The 16854-nt window shown below is 39.3% G+C and overlaps 1 protein-coding gene across 1 annotated transcript in view; it reads right to left on the bottom strand.

Annotated features, from left to right (window-relative positions):
• The window catches only part of ELMOD1 (ELMO domain containing 1), a 44203-nt gene that overhangs the window by 21379 nt on the left and 5970 nt on the right, over positions 1-16854 (bottom strand). The gene's annotated exons all lie outside the window — the stretch shown is intronic.

Below are 16854 nucleotides of genomic sequence, written 5' to 3'. Positions count from 1 at the left end.
ACACTCTTTGACACAATTCACAGCAAGATCCTTTTGACCCACCTCCTAGAGTAATGGAAACAAAAACAAAAATAAACTAGCAGGACCTAATTAAACTTAAAAGCTTTGGCAAAGCAAAGAAAACTATAAACAAATGAAAAGACAATCCTCAGAATGGGAGAAAATAATTGCAAATGAAACAACTGACATAAGATCAGTCTCCAAACTCTACAAGCAAGTTTATGCAATGCAATATCAGAAAAACAACTCAATCAAAAAATGGTCAGAATACTTAAACAGACATTCCTCCAAAGAAGACATACAAAATGGTCAACAAACACATGAAAAAATGCTCAACATCGCTCATTATTAGAGAAATGCAAATCAAAACCACCATGAGGTACCACCTCACACCCGTTAGAATGGTCATCAACACAAAGTCTACAAACAATAAACGCAAGAGAGAATGTAGAGAAAAGGGAACCCTCTTGCATTGTTGGTGGGAATGTAAATGGATACAGTCACTATGGAGAACAGTATGGAGATTACTCAAAACACTAGGAATAAAACTACCATATGACCCAGCAATCCCACTACTAAGCATATACCCTGAGAAAACCATAATTAAAGAAGACATGTGTACCCCAATGTTCACTGCAGCATTATTTACAATAAGTAGGACATGGAAGTAACTTAGATATCCATGGACAGAAAATCAATAAAGAAATTATGGTACAATCTATACAATGGAATATTGCTCAGCCATAAAAAGAATGAACTTGGGTTGGTTGTAGTGAGGTGGATGAATCTAGAGCCTGTTATACAAAGTGAAGTAGGTCAGAATGTGGAAAATAAATATCATCTATTAATACATATATGTGGAATCTAGAAAAATGGTACTGATGAACCTATTTATAGGGCAAGAACAGAGACACAGAAGTAGAGAATGGACTTGTGGACACAGCTGGGGAAGGGGAGGTTGGATGAATTGAGACAGAAGCACTGAAATATATATACTCCCATGTGTAACACAGATAGCTAGTGGGAAGTTGCTATAGAACAAAGGGAGCTCAGCATGGTGCTCTGTGATGACGTAAAGGGGTGAGATGGTGGTGGGGAAGCTCAAGAGGGAGAGGATATATGTACACTTAAGAGCTATTTCATGTTCTTGTACAACACTGTAAAGCAATTACACTTCAATTAAAAATAAAAATATATTGTCACCCTGCTTATTTAACTTGTATGCAGAGAATATCATGAGAAATGCTGGGCTGGATGAAGTTCAAGCTGGAATTAAGATAGCTGGGAGAAATATCAATAACCTCAGATATACAGATGATACAACCTTTATGGCACAAAGTGTAGAAGAACTAAAGTGTCTCTTGATGAAGATGAACGAGGAGAGCGAAAAAGCTGGCTTAACTCAACATTCAAAAAACTAAGATCATAGAATCTGTTCCCATCACTTCATGGCAAGTAGATGGAGAAAAAAGTGAAAATAGTGACAGACTGTTTTCTTGGGCTCCAAAATCACTGTGGACTGTGACTGCAGCCATGAAATTAAAAGATGCTTGCTCCTTGGAAGAAAAGCTATGACAAACCTAGACAGCATATTAAAAAACAGAGACATCACTTTGTTGACAAAGGTCCATATAGCCAAAGCTGTGGTTTTTCCAGTAGTCATGTGCAGATGTGACAGTTGGACCAGAAAGAAGGCTGAGCACCGAAGAATTCATGCTTTCGGACTGCAGTGCTGAAGAAGATTCTTGAGAGTCCCTTGGACAGCAAGGAGATCAAACCAGTCAATCGTAAAGGAAATCAACCCTGAATATTCACTGGAAGAACTGATGCTGAAGCTGAAGCTCCAATAGTTTGGCCACCTGATGCCAAGAGCCGATTCATTGAAAAAGACCTCGATGCTGGGAAAGATTGGGGGCAGAAGAAGAGGGTGACAGAGGATGAGATGGTTGGATGGCATCATCAACTCAGTGGACATGCATTTGAGCAAACTCTGGGAGATAGTGAAGGACAGGGAAGCTTGGCATGCTGTAGTCCATGGGGTCATAAAAAGTCAGACATGACTGAGCAACTGAGCAACAACAAAAAATAAAAAAGAAAGATCAATAACATTCATGAATAAACCTCAAAAAGATATTACCATTGTTAAGAGTTACCTAAAATAATTTATGATCAATTGCATTTTACTGGACAAATGTAAATTCTAGACATTATGCTCTTCACTGAAGAAACTGGTTGTACGTTTTAAACTTCCTATAGAAAAATAAACTCAGAATGTATTATTACTTGAGGGAGTGAGTAAGACTGAGACCCACAACTGTATAAACATGTAATGTTCAAAATATTAGTTCTTTCTAGTAAATGTAGATGGGTATGTAAACAAATTTACTTTTTAGGCTATTATTTCATGTTATATCTTCATTATAGACAAGGATAAACAGAAATATAAGATTTCTTGTTACTATGTAAGACATAATTCACCTTTTAAATGGCTAATTCTATGTTATATGGATTTTAAAGCTTAAAGAGAACTGTATATGTCACATCTGACATAGTATAAAGCAAAGTCCAATGATAGGAAATACTAACAAAAAGAGTTGTAATTCATCAAAGTTCTTTTAGGCATGAATGCAAAATTACTTATTATTCAAATGATATAATATTTTATGTTTTAGCACAACAGGTAAATTCAATCTAAAGGGTGAGAAAAAAAATTCATAAAAAAGAAAGTATATCTATCATGCTTGAAAGTAAAATATCAAACTGATATAAGAAATCTCTGTTTTAAAAAAAAATTATTTGGTTTTGGCTGTGCTGGTTCTTCGTTGCTTGGCAGGCTTTTCTCTAGTTGTGGCAAGCGGGGCTTCTCTCTAGTTGCAATGCATAGGCTTTTCATTGCAGTGGCGTCTCGTTTTATGAAGCATGGCTCTACTGTTTCAGTAGTTTCAGCACATGGGCTCAGTAGTTGCCACTCCTGGGCTCTAGAGCACAGGCTCAATAGTTGTGGCAAACAGGCTTAGCTGTTCTGGCACATGTGTGATTTTCACAAATTGAATCAAACCAGTGTCTCCTGCATTGGCAGGTGGATTCTCTACTATTGAGCCACCAGGGAAGCCCCCAGAAATCTCTTTTTATATTGCCCATATAAGAATCTGCCAGTGCTCTTTATTCATCCAAAGACAAAATGTTGTAATTCACTGGAAGAGTACAAAAAACTGAGAGAAAAGATCTCCTTTAAAAAAAAATCCTCTGGGAACTGATTTGGTTACTGCCACAGTGAAAACTAAGCAAACAAAAACAAATTGTAAAGCTCATCATATTCACTTGAACAATATCTGGAAGTAATCTCAAGGCCCTACACAGTTTAAAAATACCTGGTTTCATCAAGTGAGTGGAGTAAAATGCCAACAGCAAGCATTTCATTTCTACAGTTAAATGATAAACTTCCTTCATTTGGAGAACACTTGGTTTGGGAAAGTAAAAGCTTTGAATGATAAAATGTTTTTAAAATAAAATTTAAAAAGAAATTCCATTTTAATAATTCAGTGTATCACAACAGACTAGATTAACAGCTAAAACGTGTTATTAATTTCTTTTTTAAAAAATAAATTTATTTATTTTAATTGGAGGTTAATTACTTTACAATATTGTATTGGTTTTGCCATACCTCAACATGAATCTGCCACAGGTATACACGTGTTCCCCATCCTGAACCCCCCTCCCTCCTCCCTCCCTGTACCATCCCTCTGGGTCGTCTCAGTGCACCAGCCCCAAGCATCCAGTATCATGCATTGAACCTGGACTGGCGATTCATTTCATATATGATATTATTTAGAAAGATGGTAACGATAACCCTGTTCTTAATTTCTTAACGTGTCACTTTCATGGAGAATGAAAGTCAATTATGCTAAACCACTTACAATTAGTGCTACCAATTGTACATTTCCTGTAAGAATGCTTAAGTTACTGCCTACTGGATTCTCCTCTGATAAATAGGCTCTTCCCAGAAAAGTAACGGGAGGCAGCAGGGGTAGCTCTGAAAGGTAAGGTCATTTCTTGCACCTGGAAGCTGACTGAAATCTTAACTAAGGTGGTGGGCCTCTGGTGGGGGGCTTTGATGAGTCTAGCCATCTAAGGCTGTACTACTGGGAGTAGAATTATTACAAAGCCACCTGCCAACTGCAGGAGACAAGGGTTAGAAGGGTCATTTTTGTGCAGATGACAAGCTACAGATGTGAAAGCTGCATGCTGAGTCAGTCCATCATCCTGTGCTCTGTTTAATTCTCTGCTCTTTGCATTCAGACTTTATCGCAAGCATATTTGAACACTTCTGCCCTGTCTCTGGTCTGCTGCAGAAAAGAAAGAGCAAGGGCTTTTGTCTATCTATCCATTGAAGAAGCAGCAGCTCTATGATCATACCTTTTAATTTTGGGTTATATTTTTCCTATTAAGTACATGAATCCACCTAAACTTTTGCTTTTACTATTAATTTGGTTAGAAAACACTTAATAAGAATGTTCATTTGAATAACGCATATGGACAGTGCTACATCAGTGTAAAGTGATGTTAACCAGTTTTATCCCAGTTTATGTTTAAACAACCATAAAAATCCAGGGTTTTTTTTTAATTTTTAAAATAATTTTATAATTTTGGGTTTTTAAAATAATTTTATTTATTTGGCTGTTCTGGGACTTCATTGCTGGGCTTTTTCTCTAGTTGTAGTGAGCAGGGGCTATTCTCTGGTTGCAGTACATGGGCTTCTCATTGCAGTCACTTCTCTTGTTACAGAGTGGAGGCTCTAGAAACATGGGCTTCAACAGCTGCAGCACATGAGCTCAGTAGTTGCGGAGCCTGGGCTTAGTTGATCTGTGACATGTGGCATCTTTCTGGGCCAGGGATGGAACCTGTGTCACTTGCACTGGCAGACAGATTCTTTGCTGAGCCACCAGGGAAGCCCCAGATTTCTTTTTCATAGTTTACGAGGAGAAACACTGATAATGGTCTCCTATGTTTATATAAATGAAAGCAATTAAACAATTTGACAATGTATCACTCAAGCCCCTAAACCAAGGGTCAGCAAACTTTGTCTGTAAAGGGTTAGATAGCAAATATCTGAAGGCTCTGTTGGCCATAAGTTCACTGCCACAACTACTTGCTTTTTTCAATGGCGTACAAAAGCAGTCATAGACAACACATAAATGAATGAGCATGGATGTGTTCCTATAAAACCTTACTTAGAAAAATGGGTGGCAGGCCAGATTTTGACCTACAAGTTTTGGTTTGTTTAGTTTAGCTCTAAACAATTTTGTGGAGTAGATAATAATGATATTATTATCCATCTTAAAGATAAAGAAGCCTAAGCTCAATAAGTTAAACATAAACCACAGGCCAGCCACTAGAAATACAAATGTGAACAAGGCATAGTTTCTCCCTTGAGAGATAGCCTAGTGCAGGAATTAAAAGCCCTTTCTAACTATGTGAAAAATGAGAATAATATCAATTTTATTCATATGAAAAATGGGGATAATACCAAAATTGGTTATTGTGACAATTAAATGGAATAATGCTATAAAACCCTTACTTTAACAATTGACACATATTAAACACTCAAGGAACATCTTATTATTATTGATTTTATTGTTATCAGATACAGAATTTTAATTAACTGAAGACAGTAAAGATCCCACGCCTAAATTTTCTAGAGAAGATTTCCAAACTCAATGAACAACATTTTAAAAAAATGAGCCAGATTCTACTCTGAGAGTAATGGGTAACAGGGTACCACAAGTTGGATGGCATGGCTTCATCTGGGTCATGGTGAATGACAAAGTATGGGGGAGCTGCACATAATAGGATAAAGGAGAAATAGCTTAAAGAAATAAACTGGAAAGGGTCCAAAATGCACGTGAAGATGCATTCTGGTGTTCTACTACTAGATACCGGAAACCTGAAGTTTGTAATTGAGAATACAATGAAAATTATCCCTCCAGTGTACTTCAGAAGATGAAAGGGAGAAGGCTAATGGTTAGTGGCAGAATTAAAAGTCTATTCTAATAGCTCAAGCTGGAAATGATGGCTAAAATAAGGCAGTGGGAACAGAAATCATTTGAGAGGTTATTTTAGGGACACTCTATGGATAAAATTTAGTGTCTTTTGCAGATGTAGAGTACCTCCCAAATTAGATTACAAGCCATTTGAGGGTAGAAAATATGTCTTTCCTCAAGGTGCCTATTATAGAGGGAGACAGCCATAGCTTTGTAATTCACTAGCTGTGTGAATCGGAGACTGGACTAACATACTTTAGTTTGCTTATCTCTGAAGTAATGAAGACCAAGATTGGGCAAGATGGCAAAGTAGAAAGACTCTGAGCTCACTTCCTACTACATGCACATCAAAATCACAACTATTTACAGAAAAATCATCAATGGAAAAGACCAAAATCTACCAGAAAAAAATGTTCTACAACTGAAGATTAATAGAAGGAATAACAAGACAGGTAGGCGAGGTGGAGTTGCAATATAGTCATGTCCCACACTCCAAGTGGGTGATCCACAAATGGGGGAATAATTAGAAATGCAGACGTTCTCTCCAAGGAGTGAGAGGTCTAAGTCTCACATCACACTCCCCAGCCTGTGGGCCTTGTGCTGGGAAGATGAGCCCCCAGAGTATCTGACTTTGAAGGTCAGTGGGGTCTTTCTTTCTGAATTACCAAAGGGCTGGGGGAAATAGAGACTTCACCCTTAAAGAGCACACATAAAATCTCATATGCAGTGGGACTGAGGAAAGAAGCATTAATTTGATAGGCACCTGGGTCAGACCTACCTGCTGATCTTGCAGAATCTTCCAGGGAGGCACAAGGCAACTGCAGCTCACCCCGAGAACACATTTTGAGGAGTTCATTCCACCACATGGACAATGGTACTGGCAAGCACCATTGTAGACCCAGGACCCAGCCCTGCTCTGGCCCAGAACACTGTGGACATCTCAGGCCAAGCAACTAACTGGATGGGGACAGAGCCCCACCCACCAGCAGATTAGGTGACCTTATGACATTTTAAACCCACAGTTGCTTCTGGAATATGGCCCTTCCAATCAGAGAACCAAGAATCCAGCTCCATCAATTACTGGGCAGGCACCAGTCTAAGAATTACCTGGGTTCCGGCCCTGCCCTCTAGGGAACCTTCTCTAGCCTCTAGAGCAACCTCACCCATGAGGGAGCAGATAACAGTCACAAGCCTACATACATGGCCTATCTACCAGCAGGCCAGGCCCTGCACTGGGATCAGCTAGGCTCTGCCCCACCTAATAGCAGGCTAACAATACAAGCTTTGGGATGCTCCAGACCCTACACCCAACTGTATCAGGAACTGACTCCATCCACTAGCAATCTGACACCAGCTCTGGGACCTTCTGGGTCCTGTAGCCAGATCCCTAGATCTGCACTCCACCCACCAGTGTGCCAGCACTAGCCTCAGGGCTACCCAGGATTCTGCAGCAGCTGCCTCCTGAGCTGGTCCTACCAACCAGCAGGCAGCAGCCCCCACACAAAGGAGGGTCTGGAAACCAACGGGATCAGTGACTAACAAGCCTGCCATATTGCCCTCATAATCAGCCCACCACAACAGAAGAACCCATGCAGTTCTCACAGAGGGAATCCCTAAAACATAAAGCTTAGGTAAAGAGAGGGAAGTTTACTGCTGGGACACATAGAACATCTCCTGCAAAAAGCCACTACTCCAAGTTTGGGAAATATAATCAACCTTCTAGACCATAAATATTAAAAAAAAGCAGGAGATAGTTTCAGGATGGTGAAGTAGAAGAACGTGTACTCACTTCCTTCTGCAAAAGAACCAAAATCACAACTAAATGCTGAACAACCATCAAAAGGAAGATGCTGGAACCCACCAAAAAAAGCACCCTATGTATAAAGACAAAGGAGAAGCCACAATGAGATGGTAGGAGGGGCACAATTATAATAAAATCAAATTCCATACTAGTGTAGTGGTGACCCACAAATTGGAGAACAATTATACCATAGAAGTTTTCCCACTGCTGTTGCAAAGGTTCTGAGTCCCACCTCAGGCTTCCCAACCTGGGGGTTAGGCAAAGGGACTAGGACTGCTCAGGAAATCTGACCTTGAAGGCCAATGTGGATTTGACTGCAGGACTTCTACAGAACTAGGGGAAACAGTTTCTCGTGATCCACACAGTCAAAGGCTTTGGCATAGTCAATAAAGCAGAAATAGATGTTTTTCTGGAACTCTCTTGCTTTTTCCATGATCCAGCGGATGTTGGCAATTTGATCTCTAGTTCCTCTACCTTTTCTAAAACCAGCTTGAACATCAGGGAGTTCACGGTTCACATATTGCTGAAGTCTGGCTTGGAGAATTTTGAGCATTACTTTACTAGCATGTGAGATGAGTGCAATTGTGCGGTAGTTTGAGCATTCTTTGGCATTGCCTTTCTTTGGAACTGGAATGAATACTGACCTTTTCCAGCCCTGTGGCCACTGCTGAGTTTTCCAAATTTACTGGCATATTGAATGCAGCACTTACACAGCATGATCTTTCAGCATTTGAAACAGCTCAACTGGAATTCCATCACCTCCACTAGCTTTGTTCGTAGTGATGCTTTCTAAGACCCACTTGACTTCACATTCCAAGATGTCTGGCTCTAGATTAATGATCACATCATCATGATTATCTGGGTCATGAAGATCTTTTTTGTACAGTTCTTCCATGTATTCTTCCCATCTCTTCTTGATATCTTCTGCTTCTGTTAGGTCCATACTATTTCTGTCCTTTATCGAGCCCATCTTTGCATGAAATGTTCCCTTGGTATCTCTAATTTTCTTGAAGAGATCTCTAGTCTTTTCCATTCTGTTGTTTTCCTCTATTTCTTTGCATTGATCTTTGAAGAAGGCTTTCTTATCTCTTCTTGCTATTCTTTGGAACTCTGCATTCAGATGCTTATATCTTTCCTTTTCTCCTTTGCTTTTCACCTCTCTTCTTTTCACAGCTATTTGTAAGACCTCCCCAGACAGCCATTTTGCTTTTTTCCATTTCTTTTCCATGATGATGGTCTTGATCCCTGTCTCCTGTACAATGTCACGAACCTCATTCCATAGTTCATCAGGCACTCTATCTATCAGATCTAGGCCCATTGGAAAAGACTCTGATGCTGGGAGGGATTGGGGGCAGGAGGAGAAGGGGACGACGGAGGATGAGATGGCTGGATGGCATCATGGACTTGATGGACGTGAGTCTGAGTGAACTCCGGGAGATGGTGATGGACAGGGAGGCCTGGTGTGCTGCGATTCATGGGGTCGCGAAGAGTCAGACACGACTGAGTGACTGAACTGAACTGAACTAAGGGGAAACAGAGACTCTTCTCTTGGAGTGCACACATAAAGTCCTGTGTGCATCAGAGTCCAGGGAAAAGGAGCAGTGAACAAAGGAAATAGAACCAGATCTATCTGCTAGTGCTGGAGGGTCTTCTGCAGAGGTGTGGGGGTGGCTGTGGTTTACTGTGGGTACAAGGGCACTGGTAGCAGAAGTTCTAGGAAGTACTCATTGCTCCACTGTAGAGCCTCTGGCTCCTGGGCTGGGTTGCCTCCGTCCAAACAACTGACAGAAAAGGAGTGCAGGCCCACTCATCAGCAGATTATAGTTTTACTTAGCACAGTCCTGCCCACCAGAGAAAGATACAGTTCTACTAACCACCAGTCCCTCCCATCAATAAGTTTGCACAAGCCTCTTAGATTGCCTTGTCAACCAGAGGGCAGACAGAAGCATAAAGAACTGAAATCCTGTAGCATCCAGAAAGAAAACTACAATCACAGAAAGTTAAACCAAATGAAAAGGTAGAAGATTTGTTCCAGAGGAAAGAAAAAGATGAAATCCCTGAAAAACAACTAAATGAAGTGGAGATAGGCAAGCTTCCAGAAAAAGAATTCAGAATAATGCTAGTGAAGATGATACAGGATGTCAGGGGGAAATGGAGGCAAATATTTAGAAGATGTAAGAAATGGTTAACAAAGATATAGAAGAGAGTCCGAGGCAGGACAAACCCAAGGAAAAACACACTGAGACACAGAGTAATCAAACTGACAAAAATTAAAGACAAAGATAAAATCTTAAAGGCAACAAGGGAAAAACTACACATAACATACAAGGGGACTCTCATAAAGTTATCAGCTGATTTCTCAGGAAAAACTCTGCAAGACAGAATGGAGTGGCACAAAATATTTAAAGGGATGAAAGGGAAGAACCGACAACCAAGAATACTCTACCCAGAAGGCTCTCATTCAGATATGATAGAGAAATCAAAAGGTTCACAGACAAGCAAAGCTAAGAGAATCACCCGATCAACTATGCAACAAAAGGAACTTCTCTAGGTGGGAAAGAGACTAGCAATTTACAAAACAAAACAGACAAAAAACCATGTAAATAGATGAACTGTTATATCACAACTTTATGGGAACAGCAAACCTCCAAACTACAGTAGATACACACAGAAAAGTAAAAGCGACCCAAACACAACACCAAAGATGGTCATCAGAAGAGAAGAAAATGAAAGAGGAAGGGAAGAAAAGAGACCTATAAAAACAAACCCAAAACAATTAAAACTGATATAGGAATACACATATCAATAATTACCTTAAATGTAAATAGGTTAAATGTGCCAATAAAAAGACATAGACTGGCTGGGTGGATACTAAAGCAAGACCCCTCTAAATGCTGTCTACAAGAGACCCACCTCAGATGTAGGGATATATACAGACTGAAAGTGATGTGTTGGAAGAAGGTATTCCACGCAAAAGAAAATCAAAGGAAAGTTAGAGTAGCAACACTCATATCAGACAAACTAGACTTTAAAACAAAGACTGTTATAAGAGACAAAGAAGGATGCTACATAATGATCAAGCTGCTGCTGCTGCTGCTAAGTCACTTCAGTCGTGTCCGACTCTGTCTGACCCCATAAACAGCAGCCCACGAGGCTCCCCCGTCCCTGGGATTCTCCAGGCAAGAATACTGGAGTGGGTTGCCGTTGGCTTCTCTGATAATCAAGGGATCAATACAAAAATGAGATATAACAATTGTAAATATGTATGCATCCAATATAGGAGGCACTTCAATATGTAAGGCAAATACTAACAACCATAAAGGGAGAAATTGACAGTAGCACAATCATAGTGGGGGACTTAACACTCTGCTTTCATCAACAAACAGATCATCCAGACAGAAAATCATACGGAAATAGGCCTTAAATGACATGTTAGAGTAGATGGACTTAATTGATATTTATAGAGCATTCCATTCAAAAGCAGCCAAATATACATTACTCTCATGAGTGTTAATCTCAGGATTAACCACATGCTAGGCCCCAAGGTCAGCCTTAAAAGATTTAAGAAAATTGAAGTCATATCCAGCATCTTTTCTAATCAGAATGCTATGAGATTAGCAATAAATTACAAGAAAAAACTACAACAAACACAAACACATGGAGGCCAAGTAATAGAAAAGTAAACAACCAATGGATCACTGAAGAAATCAGAGAAAATCAACAAATACCTAGAGACAAGTGAAAGCACAATGATCTGAAACCCAGGAATGCAGCAAAAGTAGCTTCAAGAGGGAAGTTTATATTAATACAACCTTACCTCAGGAAACAAGAAAAATCTCAAATAAAGACCTAATCTTACATCTAAAGCAACTAAAAAAAGAACAAACAAAAACCTAAGTTAGTAGAAGTAAAGAAATTATAAAGATCAGAGCAGAAATAAATGAAATAGAGACAAAGAAAATAATATAAACATCAATGAAATTAAAAGCTAGTTCTTTGAAAAGATAAACAAAATGGATAAATGTTTAGCTAGATTCAACAAGGAAAAAAACAAGTAATTACAACTGACACCACAGAATATAAAGGATTGTGAAGAAAGTGAAGTCACTCAGTCGTGTCCGACTCTTTGTGACCCCATGGACTGTAGCCTGCCAGGCTCCTCCGTCCATGGGATTTCCCAGGCAAGAATACTGGAATGGGTTGCCATTTCCTTCTCCAAGGGACTGCCTGACTCAGGGATCAAACCCAGGTCTCCTGCACTGTAGGCAGACTCTTCACCAGGAAATCCCATAAAGGATTGTAGGAAACTACTATAAAAAACTATGCCAATGAAATGAACAACCTAGAAGAAATGGAAAAATTCCTAGAAAGTGCAATCTCCTAGGGCTGACTAGGGAAGAAATAGAAAATATAAACAGTTCTATTGCCAGTAATGAAAGTGAATCAGTAATACAAAAAAAAAAACTAAAACCTCTCAATAAACAAAGTCCAGCACCAGTAACCTCCCCAGGCAATGGAAATACAAGCAAAAATAAATAAACAGGGAAAAACCAAACTTACAAGCTTTTGCCTAGCAAAGGAAACCATGAACAGAATGAAAAGACAGTCTATGGACTGGGAGAATATGTTTGCAAACAATGCAACCAACAAGGGCTCAGTTTCCAAAATATACAAATGGCTCTTGCAACTCAATAACAAAACAACCAACAACGCAGCCAAAAAATGGCCAGAAGATCTAAACAGACATTTCTCCAAGGAAAATATACAGATGGCCAATAGGCATATGAAAAAAATGCTCAACATCATTAATTATTAGAGAAGTTCCAATCAAATCCACAATGAGATATCACTTCACTCTGGTCAGAATGGCCCATTATTAAAATGTCTACAAATAGCAAACACTGGAGAGGTGTGGGGGAAAGGGAATCCTCCTACACAGTTGGTGAGAATTTAAACTGGTATAGCTACTGTGGAAAACAGTGTGGCGTCTCCTCAACAGAGTAAAAAGAGACCTGTCATCTGATCCAGCAATCCCATTCCTGGGCATATATCTGGACAAAAGTATAATCTGAAAAGATACCTGTACCTCAATGTTCATAGCAGCAATATTTATAACAGCCCAGATATAGAAGCAACATAACTGTCCATTGACAGATGAATGGATAAAAATAGAACACAACTCAGCCACAAAAAAGAATGAAATAATGCCATTTGCAGAAACTGTGGTGTTGGAGAAGACTGTTGAGAGTCCCTTGGATGGCAAGGAGATCAAACCAGTCAATCCTAAAGGAAATCAGTCCTGAATATCCATTGGAATGACAGATGTTGAAGCTGACGCTCCAATACTTTGGCCACCTGATGGGAAGAAATGACTCATTGGAAAAGACCCTGATTCTGGGAAAGACTGAAGGCAGGAGGAGAACGGGAAGACAGAGGAAATGATTGGATGGCATCACCAACTCAATGGACATGAGTTTCAGCAAGTTCTGGGAGATGGTGAAGGATAGGGAAGCCTGGCATGTTGCAGTCCATGGGGTCACAGAGAATCAGACATGACTGACTGAATGAAGAACAACAAAGAGATAGTCATACTAAGGGAAGTAAGTGAGAAAGACAAATATCATATAGTATCACTAAAGAATGATGCTAAAGCTGAAACTCCAGTACTTTGGCCACCTCATGCGAAGAGTTGACTCATTGGAAAAGACTCTGATGCTGGGAGGGATTGGGGGCAGGAGGAGAAGGGGACGACGGAGGATGAGATGGCTGGATGGCATCACTGACTCGATGGACATGAGTCTGAGTGAACTCCGGGAGTTGGTGATGGACAGGGAGGCCTGGTGTGCTGCGATTCATGGGGTCGTGAAGAGTCGGACACAACTGAGTGACTGAACTGAACTGAACTGTTGATCACTTATATGTGAAATCTAAAGTGTGATGCAAATGAACTTATTTATGAAACAGAAACAGACTCAGAACATAGAAAACAGATACGTGGTTGCCAAGAGGGTAGGTAAGGAGGGATTGATTGGGAATTTGGGATTAGCACATGCAAACTATTAAATATAGAATGGACAAACAACAATTCCTATTGTATAGCACAGGGAACTATGTTTAGTATTCTGTAATAAACCATAATGAAAAGGAATACGAAAAAGAATATGTATGTGTGTGTGTGTGTGTGAAACTGAATCACTTTGCTGTACACCAGAAGCTATCATCTCTTGTGTATCCTGCACTGGCAGGGGGATTTTTTACCACTTGAGCCACCTAGGAAGCCCCCAGAAACTAACACAGCATTATAAATCAACTGTACTGCAATAAAATTTTTTAAAAAATATATGATTAAAAAAGAGGCAGAAGATTTGAATAAACATTTTTTTCTAAGGCATATATTTCACCAACAGACACATTAAAAGATGCTCAACATCATTAATCCTCAGAGAAATGCAAATCAAAACCTCAATGAGATATCACCTCATTCCTCACTGCTTATTCCTGTCAAAATGGCAATCATCAAAAAAACCACAAGGAAAAAGTGCCGGTGAGGATGTAGAGAAAAGATAACCTTTGTATACTGTTGGTGGTAATATAAATTGGTGCATCCGCTGAGAACAGTATGGCAGTCTCTCAGAAAACTAAAAGTAGAACTACTATATGACTCTGCAATTCCACTCCTGGATATATGTTCAAAAAAACTGAAAACACTAATGTGAAAAGATACAGGTACTGCAATGTTCAAAGCAGCATTATTTACAGTTGCCAGGATATGGACGCAAACTAAGTGCCCAGCAACAGATAAACGGATAAAGACATGGTATATATATTATACATACAATGGAATTCAGCCCTATGGACTTGGAGGATATTATGCTAAGTGAAATAAATCAGAGAAAGAAAAATACTACACCATATCACTTACATATGGAACCTAAAAAAATAAACTAGTAAATAAAACGTTAAACAAGTATCACAGATATAGAGAACTAGTGGTTATAGGTTGGGAGAGGGAAGCATGGCGGGGCAAGATAAAGGTAGGGGATTAAGAGATACAAACTAGTATGTAAGAAATAAGCTGTAAGGATATTTTGTATAGCACAGGAAATATATCCAATATTTTATAAGTAAATGGAGTATAACCTTTGAAAATTATGAATTATTATTTAGGGCTTCTCTGATAGTTCAGTTGGTAAAGAATCCTCCTGCAATGCAGGAGACCTGGGTTCAGTCCCTGGGTTGGGCAGATCCCCTGGAGAAGGGAAAGGCTACCCACTCTAGCATTCTGGCCTGGAGAATTCCATGGACTGTATAGTTCACGGGGTCTCAAAGAGTTGGACACAACTGAGCCACTTTCACTTTCACTTTCATTGTGTATAACCTGAAACATAATATTGTACATCAACAGTACCTCTATAAAAAAAGTTTTTTAAATAAAGTTAATGATGAAAAAAAATAAGATAACAATCATCAAGAATCCACCTGCCACTGCAGGAGACACAGCTTTGATCCCTGGGTTCGGAAGATCCCCTGGAGAAGGAAATGGCAACCCACTCCAGTATTCTTGTCTGGGAAACCCTATGGATAGAGAAGCCTAGCAGGCTACAGTACACATGGTCACAAAAGAGTCAGACACAACTTAGTACTAAATGACAACAAAAATCGTCCCCCTGCCTATCTCTTATAGCTGTGACTATAAAAATAACACTGACATACTCAAATTGTGACCACAGATAAAGGTTGTATCATAAAAGTTCTTGATCTGTATCTATGACTTCAATAATTCATTCATTCGCTCATATTTGCTGAAAACCTATGTGCCAGGACACATACAACAGATCAACTAAGATGATATATATCAGGTACCCAAATGTGATTGATTCAGAGGGCATTTTAGTCATTTTAGTGAACTGTTCAGGAGCATATGGCCAGTGCGTTAACTACAACACTTCTTTTCTCTTTCATCACCTCTTATTTCCCACCTTTGAGTTCATTTAATTAAAGTTGACTATCCCTAGCAGAACACACAAAAAAAATAACCAAAGAGATGGAGATCAGCCACTAAGTAGCTAAAAGTAAGCAGAGGAGAAAAGAAGAAAGATTGTTAAGAATAAAACTACTGTTACTTTTAATGACTGACATCAGACCTACCACTAATTAGTAGTAAATGAGTCATCTGCTTAAGCATTTACATACACAAAAATATATACTACACACAAAATTACAGAAGGATACATTATAGTTTCTATTTACATTTTTCAATAAAATAAGTTAAAGTGGCTAAACAAATGTTTTCTTCCAATTTCATTACTGCCATTTTGAATTCTACGAAAGGACAAAGAAGCACTCCAACTTAAAGAGCATCTATTTTCAGAAATGAATTTATAAAACATTTCAGATGAGTAGTTCTAAAGATTTGTCTTCATTTTTAAAGTTTTACTGATGTGTCATAATACAGTATCAGATCAGATAAGATTTTTAAGATTTTGCTTTGACAGTCAAGAAGGAGTGTTTAAAACTGCATACTATTCTTCAAACAGCTTTAATACACCATATATAAACTTTTACCTACTCTTTAATACCCTCCAAGTTACATGAATAAATAATCAGCATTAAGATCTTGGGTAATTTCCCCAGGGAGCTATTGTGGAAGCAGAAACCAACTTCATCTTCTTTGACATCTACTAAAAGCCGTAAGTGGAAATCCTAGGTCACTCTTTGACAAATGCTATTTCTATTGGTTTTCAACACAGGTAAACAATCTAAGTGAATGTGAAAGTATTATGATTGCTCACCTGTGTCTGACTCTTTGCGACCTCATGGACTGTAGCCTACCAGGCTCCTCTGTCCATGGAATTTTCCAGGCGAGAACCCACTGGAGGGGTTGTCATTCCCTTCTCCAGGGGATCTTCCCAACCCAGGGATCGAACCCAGGCCTCGCGCATTGCAGGCATATTCTTTACCATCTGAGCCACCAGGGAAGCTCTAAATAATCTAAACTCGAGCCAAATGTGA

This window comes from Capricornis sumatraensis, chromosome 16 (genome assembly GCF_032405125.1).
Source record: "Capricornis sumatraensis isolate serow.1 chromosome 16, serow.2, whole genome shotgun sequence".
NCBI lineage: Eukaryota > Metazoa > Chordata > Mammalia > Artiodactyla > Bovidae > Capricornis > Capricornis sumatraensis.
The sequence above is the reverse complement of the archived record's forward strand: the minus strand, read 5'-3'. Positions and strand labels throughout refer to the sequence as shown.